The sequence below is a fragment of the Perca fluviatilis genome, chromosome 3, assembly GCF_010015445.1.
Source record: "Perca fluviatilis chromosome 3, GENO_Pfluv_1.0, whole genome shotgun sequence".
NCBI lineage: Eukaryota > Metazoa > Chordata > Actinopteri > Perciformes > Percidae > Perca > Perca fluviatilis.
The window spans coordinates 46,771,533-46,781,680 of record NC_053114.1 but is presented as its reverse complement, the minus strand read 5'-3'; positions in this window follow the sequence as shown (position 1 = coordinate 46,781,680).

The window sequence follows — 10,148 nt, the reverse complement described above, 5'->3', positions numbered from 1 at the left end:
AACTTTGTGTGAATATTCATTGTGAAATTATTATGCCACTCCTTCACTCACCAACTCAGTGTTCACCTTACACACACATGCAGGCACGTATACACACACACACACACATACACACACACACACACACACACACACACACCACATCATTGCATGGCAGGGAGTGATTTGTTGTGATGCCTGAAATCATCACCACAAAAGAACCGGTATCTGTAGGCAACATTCATATAACTGATGAATCATTTCTGTGTGAGTAGTTTTCCTGAATTGTCTTCAGAGATGAAGATATAAACTTAACATACACAGGGACATTCAGGGGATCAAGGTGCAGATACACAAAATAGTACGTCGAGTAAATTTGGCAGGTAAGAGATTTTTGCAAAGAAAAGTGAAGATATAATTAACAAAAAGAAGAGCGAAAAGAGAGCCAAGAGTAAGAGCAGCTGTGTGTTGTAAAATTATAATTCTACATAAATATGAAGAACACAGACAGTTTTACAGGCAGAACGCAATACAGTCGCTGCTTCCTAAACCAGGAAGGACAGCTGGCAATAAAATAGCTGACGCTGCAAATGTGTACATCACAATTCTTATCAATACAAGATCTGACCAAAATTACACTTTTGATTTCCATAAACTGCCGTTGCTGCGGCCCATTATTTCAGACACACACACACACACACTGTGGTGGCAAATTTTATTTTAACCATTATTGATTAATGATTTTGACCATTTGTTTAAAGATTGTTTTAAACCTCCACAAAATGCTGTTCCTTCCTCTTAGACTCTTAAAGACCAGAGAGGGACAGCTGCAGCCATGAACTCTCAGCCTAGGAGTTTTATTTTTAAGAAACTCTAGCTTCTCATTTTGTTTAACTTTTAGCAGACAAAGTTGAGAAGGCCATAGACCGTGTCTCCTTCTGTCTCCTGAGATAAACTGTTGTTTAGGCTAATGTTAGGAACAGAGAGCAGAGGGGAAGGTGAGACAATGGTGTGACTGTAATGATGTCCTCTTTTCAACTATGAGCATGCTAGAAGATACGTTTAGAGGGGTGGCTTAACAGAGGTTTTCACTATATGAAGTGTGGATGTTTAGACTTTAGGTTAGAAGACCCTTTCACATGTGCCGTGGTACTTGTGAAACTGTTTTCTCTGCATTTGCAAATGTAAATAAATACTCAAAGACCAGACTTTGGTTTAATTCTCAAACAGTCGTTATTCGTTTTTCATTTTGATCATTGATATTACTAAATGCTGCTGCTTCAAGGAAAACTTCCACCACAACACACACACACAGACACACACACAGACACACACACACACACACACACACACACACACACACACACACACACACACACACACACACACACACACACACACACACACACACACACACACACACACACACACACACACACACACACAGAAATAACAATATTGCCAAAGCATGAAGGATAATAATGTGAGAAGAAATACATACATACAATAGGCTAAATGCCAACGGCTGTTGTGACGTACTTCTGCTGAAATGTCAGCCACCGCGAACACTTCCGGTAGCCTCTAGCCTACGTCACTTGTTCTGGTCTATGGTTCTGGTAGGTAGGTAGCTAGCTAGCTAGCTGCTACGACATGAAAAAATAAAAGTTTATACCAGAGAGTTCCTGGTACAACTGCCGAACACTGCTGTGTGCCACAGTGCCAGGCATCTGCAAAGTACAATACTGTTCTTAGTTTTTTTACTTCTCCTACCGATGAGGAGCTGAGGCGTAAGTGGATTGTTGCTATCCGCAGGGACAAATTCACTGTTACGCCTCACACTCGGTGTGTCGCCGACACTTCACGTGTTCCTGTGTTATTTGAGTGGAACAACTTCTCCCTTCCACCTACAAGACCGGGGGTTTGGGAGAGAAGGGAAAGACCGCCTCCAGATGATGACGGGGAGGATACACCAGACCACGTAACATTCTGCGTTCCCATGCAACACGACTACGCGTCGAAAACTGATGCTGCAGTTGTTGATTTGGTGTTGGAGGAAAATACGTCTCTCTGGAGGAGAGAGGAAAATCGCCTGTTATGCCAACAGATCGAGGGCCGCGGTTTGGCATTCACCGTTTTGCTGCCTCGGACAAGGATATCAGGTTCTTCATATGCATGAAGGCCCTGCCTATCAGGCTTTCAGCCAGACGACCTTCAACAAGGCATTGCACATAACATACATACAAACTATGTATGATATGTGTAGTACCCTGATGAGGGATGTCTGAGTGAAAGCTTGATATGCAGGGCCTTTATGAAAGCTTGGTGATATTAAAAATAATTGCATGGATCCAAGCATAACACCAGTTTTTGTTTGTACATTCAAAAAAATCTTAATTTTGATTTAGAATCCTTTTTTAAACCCCTTTCAATTCCTTAATCTTATCAGAGTTAATATTTGTTTGAAATCTGTTTGTATACAGTTTAGGCCTTTGAATGCTATCTTGTTAAAATAGTTTGGTCAATTCAAGTAGTATTTTTTAAATTCTTTTTTTTTTTTTTTTTTTTTTTTTTTACATTACAAAAAGCACAATGCTGCAACATTTCACTAATGAGGTTGTAATTTATTTCCTACACAGTAACTTCAAATACATTTATTTTATTTTGTATTTAACATTTATTTCACCAGGTAGGCTGTTGAGAACAGATTCTCATTTGCAACGGTGACCTGGCCAAGAATAAAGCATAAGTGTGCAAGACAACATACAGTTTTACATTCAATACAGTACAAGAATACAGAATACAATAGGCTACATTGGAAAACTGCAAAAGAACGTAAACAGATTTGATAGCAGTGTAGGGTTGGGTACCGTTTGGATTTTTACGATTCCGATTCCTAACCGATTCCCTAACCGATTATTGAAAAACTGAAAAATGACATAAAAGAAAGGCTCTTTTATGGAGTTTATTTTTTTAATTGAAAATTATTTCAATTTAACAATATATTAATGTTTTAAAGTACTTAAATATATAATAAGTAAACCTAAGTCACCTAATAATAATAATAATAATAATTTATACTTTATTAATCCCGCAAGGGGAAAATACAATACCTAACACATAACTACAATAATTTAACAAATAACAGTTACACTATTAACAAGTAACAACAAAATAATTGTTGTTGAGTTGAGACTACAGAGGAAGGGGGATATTTTTATGTCCGTTTCAGAGCGTGTACAAAAAGCCGTCTATCAGCAGGGATTGTAGAGTGCATGTCGGGGGAATCGCGCGGACATGTGCTTCACACCGCGAGCGGGCACGTGCGCCACTCGGCAGAAAAGGTAGAAAGAAAAAAGAGTCTGCCACTGTCCGGAGCGACAGAGGGAAAATATTTCAGTCGGAACCGAAATGATGAACCGAAATTTCCGTTATAATCCGGTACGAATACTACCGTCCATAGTGGACCTGGGTTTCGGTACCCAACCCTATAGCAGTGCAGGTGTAGATGTGCAACTGCAATGGGGTGTGCAAAACAGTGCATGAATGATGGAGAACAGTTAGCACGTATTTACACTGCAATCAAGCCATAGTCAACTTTTTCTTTAATGGTTTGTATGATTTCCAAGTCACGGGGAATTCTCTGAATGAACATGTCATCTTCTGTGTAAATGACAAAGTCACACCAGTCACATCCAGAAATCAACATTTGTCCCTGGACCTGCCAGTAATAACGATAGGATCGCCTGAGTGTATGTTTTCCCTCTTTTATCATAACGTAAGTGCAGTCCACATAGCTAGTTACATTTAGGCATTTAATTTCTAACAGGCCAAACACTGGCTGCCCCTTAGGATCAAACAATCCCATCAGGTGTTGACCCCATCCATGATGCCTCAGGGTGGATCAAGAACCCACAAGGGTAGTGGTTGACTTCCCTCACCTTGCAGTACTCCTCTACTGCTATAGGCTCCAAGGCAAGACCCCGCCGCATGTCAGCAGTCTGATGGCAAGATCCCAAAAGCCTTTTTGCAAGGTTTTCAGCAGAGCTTTCCCCCCTGGTGTGGCAAACCTCTCTGAATTTGGTAGAGGTGATGCGGCACCTCCTTAGTTGGTGCCACTCAACGCAGGATTTCTGCTCTCGCGTGCTGTTTTAAATTTTGTGTGCTGTCTCCAAAGATGTCGCAAGGGTTGCCAGATGATGGTGCTGATGTTCAGAAAAGACAAATGCACAGGTAGAGGGTCCCAATCTGTAATACGAGAGTGGGAGCTGTGGGGGAGAAGGGGCATCTGTGTGTGGACGGGTACTGGGGACTGTTCTTACTGGTAGCTGATAGGAAAGCACACTTCCCTCTTGCACAGGACCTTCAGAGGGGATTAGCCTTCGTGGACGTCCTCCACAGGGATATCGCTTTCACCGCCGGCCTCCAGAGGGGATTTGCCGTTGGCCGCCTCTGAGTCCTCGACGTCTTGCTTGGCCGCCTGAGGGTCTCCACCTTCGCTGTCCTGTTCGGCTGCCTGAAGTGTTTCACCTTCGCTGCTGGCCATGTCTATTGCCTTGGTCCCCTTGCCTAGCTGGCTGCAGCACCTCAAGTCCCTCTGTCCTCAGTTCCCTTGCCATAAAATTAAAGAGTCATTAAAAGGCTTGCTACCATGGTCCTTAGTTTGTGCCACTTTTGTTCTGTTTCTGTGCAGCTGAACACTGGGGGAACTGATCTAAGCCTTAGCTGGGAGTTGTGTGCCGTCTGGTACAGTAGAGCTGCCACATGACTGCACAAAGCACCTGCCACACAGGTACAGCAGTCAATGATATGACTCACAGAAACTTGATACTGACAAACAGGAACCTGTTGAACCTGAACTGAACCTGCAGGGTGACTTTCCCTCACACTCAGACAGTGAGGCTTCTGGCTTTTCCTCATAGATCTGAAGCACTCAGCCCTAACCGTGACCTCTCCTGACTCCTTGTTTGAAACTGTGATTAACATAGAGGTTAGGGTATTGCATTTCAGAAACAAAAAATATTTATGACATTAACCTATCACTCTGCTCACGTTATTAACATTGCTTCATCACTGTGCTAACTTTGGCTAGTATAGAGCATAGACAGTAAAGCCAAGGAGCTGGCATGTATCATTGTTTGGTAAACTCAAAACAGAGGCTTGTTAACTTACCTTCGTAGTTGTATGTATAGCTGGACACATACAATTTAAAACCGTTGTCCTTTTTTGACGTTGGTGTCGTCAATGTGGCCTGGATTATCCAATGTACGTCGTTTGCCGTTATCCTCGGCAGGTCCTGCAGCGATCGAGTAAAAAACGCCATAGCTACAGCCAGGGGCGTAGCACCAGACCCTTGGCCCTATGCATAGGCAATCCTGATGAGCCCCCATGTTCCTCAACACCCCCCCCACCCCCATTTATCTGGCCATAGTCCTGGATCCTCTGACAAAAACTGGTCTGCACTGCTCTGCCTACTTTCCAGTTCCTCATCTCTCATTTCCACACTGTGCTCAGAGCAACACTCATGCTCCCTGCTGTCTTCACTCCCATCATCCTCAATCAGATGTTCTCTGTAATCTTTCTCTTGTTGTCCGCGAGGCCAGATGAAAACCCAACAACAAAGAAATGGCAGAATCCATGTCATTCCTTGCTTTACAACATATATAACGCTGTTAGTATTAACAGAATAACCATATAATCACTTGAATAGATGTGTTTTGAAAAGCAAACTATATCGTTGCTTAGAGTGTGTGTGTTGAAACCCCAAAAAATAGCATATATCGTGCTTATATATTAATCTGTTTCTGCTTATATATTAATCTGTCTTTTGCTTACATACTGATCTGTTTTTGCATTTTATGACAGAAATAGCTCTCATTGAGAAACTGTGAAGAGTGTAGGAAAGCACCTAGACAGATAAGAGGAGCACAGGCAGGAGCTGCGGCCTTGATGGGTGCATGCAGCTGTGTGTGTGTGCATCTTGAAGGCACATGTGTGGCCATACACAGCACACGAGCTGTAGAGTTCATGAAGTTCATTACTGTAACGTTATTTGTGAAGTGTTTCCTAGATTACCTTACAAGGATAGGGAAGTACATATAGTACGTCCCTTTTGATAATTTTGGGAGGAGTAAAATGTTTTTTGTGTACAAATATGAGTGTTTTTGCCAAGTAGCAGCCCCCCTTTTGGGTGCCTTTTGAGCCCCTTTTGAGCCCTTTTTGGGTCCCTTTTGGGCTTCCTTCGGGCTCTTTTACGTGGCATCGGGATGCCATGAAGCCTTCTCCAGCTACCCTTGCACTTTCTGTTGCATTGAGGAAGATTCATTATGCCCCTCTCAGCTGTAGAGGGGTTCCCTTGCGCTCGCTGAGTGTAAGGGAGTATAAGAAAAAGAAAAAAATGAAAAAAGAGTATCTCTGAGAAGTGGATTTGAATACCTCTGTTAAACAGAGGCCAAAAAGTGCTCTTCTCTCTTATTTTGCCCAGACGCTCTTTTTGCTGCATTTTGGGGAAGATTTATTTGCCCTGTTTGACACCAGAGAGGAGATTGCCTGCGCTCATATGAGTGTGGGAGAGATAGGAGGAAAAGAGAAGCAGCTTTAAGTACCTCTGTTAGAGCGGAGGCTTTATCTTCATTTTTAGTTTTATTTCTATTTTGTAGAGGACCACTTGCTTTTAATTTCTGCTTTTGTCACAAAATAATAAAAACCACCTGAGTCCGACTTTGGACTAGGGGATCCAACTTTGCCAGTTCTTTATTTTCTCTGGGATCGTCATGCCCACTCTCAAGCGGGGAGGGTTTCCCCCCTTACGGGGGTTAGTGACTCCTCTTTAACCACCCGTGGAGAGTTGCGTCCCGGTGGGGATCGACTTGGACATGCAGACCTCCTGTTATCTCCTAGTGGGAGTGCATTTCCCTATCCGCGCGGCCTGGTCAGAGCCTCTGAGCATCCCCCTCTCTCAGTCCGGCGAACAAGAAGGGAAAGGCGGGCGTCCTTGAGAAGGAAGGGACCTCCGGTGACCCTGGGAGGACAGCTGAGACCGTGAGTACTAAAGAAAAATCATTGGTTTTAAAGATCCCCTCGGGCAGTGCTTGTCATATACAGGGGGATAAGAGCCCGTGTTTTTGGGGATGTCTGGTGTAGTGTGTATCTAACCTCTTGTCTCGCCTTCGGGTTCCCTGATCCGGGCGAGGGCTTCTCCTTAGACGGAGGGCGTGTGTGTCTCTATAAACTAAATTAATCAGGGAAGCGTCAAAAGCAACTCCTTTTTAGTATAGGTCAAAACATCCGCCCCGCTGACGGGCAACTGGTGTTCGTCCGTACGGCTGAAGAGGGCACTAGAAGGACCGGGGGTTTGCTGAGGGGAAGGCGATAAAAAGGGGCTGGCTCGGCCACAGCGAGCGACGCGACGCCTCAGCGAACTGCCACACCGGTCGACACTCTATGAAGGATACATCTGATTTTAACCTCTTATCCTAATTGTAACCTAATATAATAAAACACACTAAGATGTTAGTGTTACTTAACACCTTTCAGTCAAAATGGCTAAACATGGTTTGCTTTAATTTTGATATAAGCTTTGCTTGTTTCAAATCCAAAAAGGAGGCTGAGGGGTCTGTAGCTACCTGCTGGGACAGTTTCTGAAACTGAGGGCCATGTGTTTCACAATGTTAACATCTGCTTCTACTAAATCTGACATAACTATAATGTTGACATGATATGTATCTACCGATGAGCTACCAAGCTACCTATGACACTGATTAGCCTATTATTGCTAATTATAGACATTATAGCCTATTAATTTAAAATTAAACATGTTTTAAATTAGGCTATTACAATGATGTGTTATATGCAAACAGCATTGCTAGTGTAGTTTATTTATTTAGCCTTTACCTCAGATTACATGTATAACCAAATTATCATTTGAAAGTGTATGTTCTGCTCTTTATATATATATGGGTTGTCTCAAGTTTGTTTATAGCACTAACAGTCACGGAGATATTCAAGCAGTTTAGCACCATGGATTTCGTTTTTTAGTTTGTGCTCACCTTTCTTTGAAAAGAAGTCAGTTACCAATTGTTTCCCCTCATTTGGTTTTCTCTCCTCCTCCTCCTGTCTTTCCTTTCTTTTTGGTAGCCTGATTTGGCTTTCTTTGAGAAAGACATTTCTACAGCAGAAGTTTGCGCTCCACCAGACGCTCAACTAGCTAACGTAAACAAAATGCGTGCAGATGGACTAAACCATTTGGCGCATTAGCAAGGGGTGGGTGAGACCTTAGTCTTTTTTTGTATACAAAATGTAGTCAGTCAATCAACCAAGTTATTCAGCCAATACACTAACTTTACATTTCATCTGACATGCATTATGAAATTTAATTAGGAAATGAAAATATCCAGGTGAAATAAAATATATTACAGACTTTTCAAGGGGCCCTCTCTCCCCTTGGGCCCTGGTAATCAGTATCGGTTTTACCCCCAGTCTGACGCCCCTGGCTACAGCTAACGTTAGCGATTACCGGAAGTACTGCAAACATCAGAACGGAAGTCCGCGGCATTTAGCCTATTCACTGAGTAAACTAAAATCAAATCAAGCTTTATTTGTCATTGCATGATTACAGTGTATTAACACAACATGGGAAGTTTTTCTTGAAAGCAGCTGAGTTTAGTAAATGTCAATGATAAGAATGAAACGAATAACGACTGTTTGAGAATTAAACCAAAGTTTGGTCTTTGAGTATTTATTTACATTTGCAAATGGAGAAAACACAACTGAAGGCACAACTGAAAATGTCTTTCTAACCTAAAGTCTAACCAGCCAAACATCATATAGTAAAGAAACTCCATTAAGCCACCCCTCTCCAAATATCTTTAGCATGGCCATAGTTGAAAAGAGGACATCATTAACAGTCAAACCATTGTATCACCTTCCCCTCTGCTCTCTGTTCCTAACATTAGCCTAAACAACAGTTTATCTCAGGAGGCAGAAGGAGACATGGTTTGTGGCCTTCTCCACTTTGTCTGCTAAAAAGTTAGCAGACAATTTTTGAGTTGCTATATCACAAATTGTCTAAATTACATTAGTTGATGTTGACGTTGACAACTTTACAGTGGTGAATTTCATCTAAAGAAATTATTTATTGAACTTTTGTTGCTGATAAACAGGTTTTGCTGTAAAACCTAGAATAATGTTAATGGCTACAATATTGAACAGATTATTTATATAGCTTTTGAGTCATGAGCTTTGTCATGTCTCAAATAGGATGGATATAGTAGCAATGATAAATAAAGGGTTTAATAAATGGTAGGGAAAGTAGCAGAAATAAATAGTGTTTGTTAAATAATTTTAGTGTAAAAATATTTTTGGAAACATGTACTACATTGAACGACTTCGCCGTATGGGTTTGCAGTACTTGGGGTTTAACCATGGGTTATCAATGGACTTTGAACTTTACATACGCATGGGTAAATATGAAATTAGTAAATGTTCACACTTCACACCAGGTTAATTTCACTTTTTTATCTATAGTTTACAAACCAAAGTAACACTAATTACCATCTGTTAGTTCCAAGAATTATTACGAATTAAAGTTTTTAGCCTTATAAAGCACACCTAATCACGTGTACTTTGAACATCTATTTATCCAAATTGTTTCCTATTATGGGAAACATATCACATCATATAATATTGAACAAAAATGTATATGAAAATCGTTTCTTTAAACCAAAATTTCACTTGTACTACTCATGTTTGGTTTTAGCTTGTGTCTTATCTGTGTGTGTGTGTGTGTGTGTGTGTGTGTGTGTGGTCTCCTTCTCTGGCTGTCCTCTCTCAAAGAAAGGATTTCTCCAGGGTACATATAAACACACTGTTTTGTTTTTGCTATTAGGGACAATTCATAGGTTAGAAAGTTCTGAAAAAGAATCTATTCAGTTAAACCATTATAGTATGTTATCTTCTGAAACCTAGAAGAAGATGCCTACTACTGAGTGTAAAGTTAAAGAGGTTCCACTCACATAACTTGATTATTAGAGCTAAAGATTTGACACCAAAGATTATTTGGTCATTCTATTTGGTCAATTGGGGCTGCAGGTCAAACAGTAAGAGAACAATTCTCTGTTCCTCTCTCCTGTACATGGGAAAAACAATTCTTGGTGTATGATTATGTCCACTTA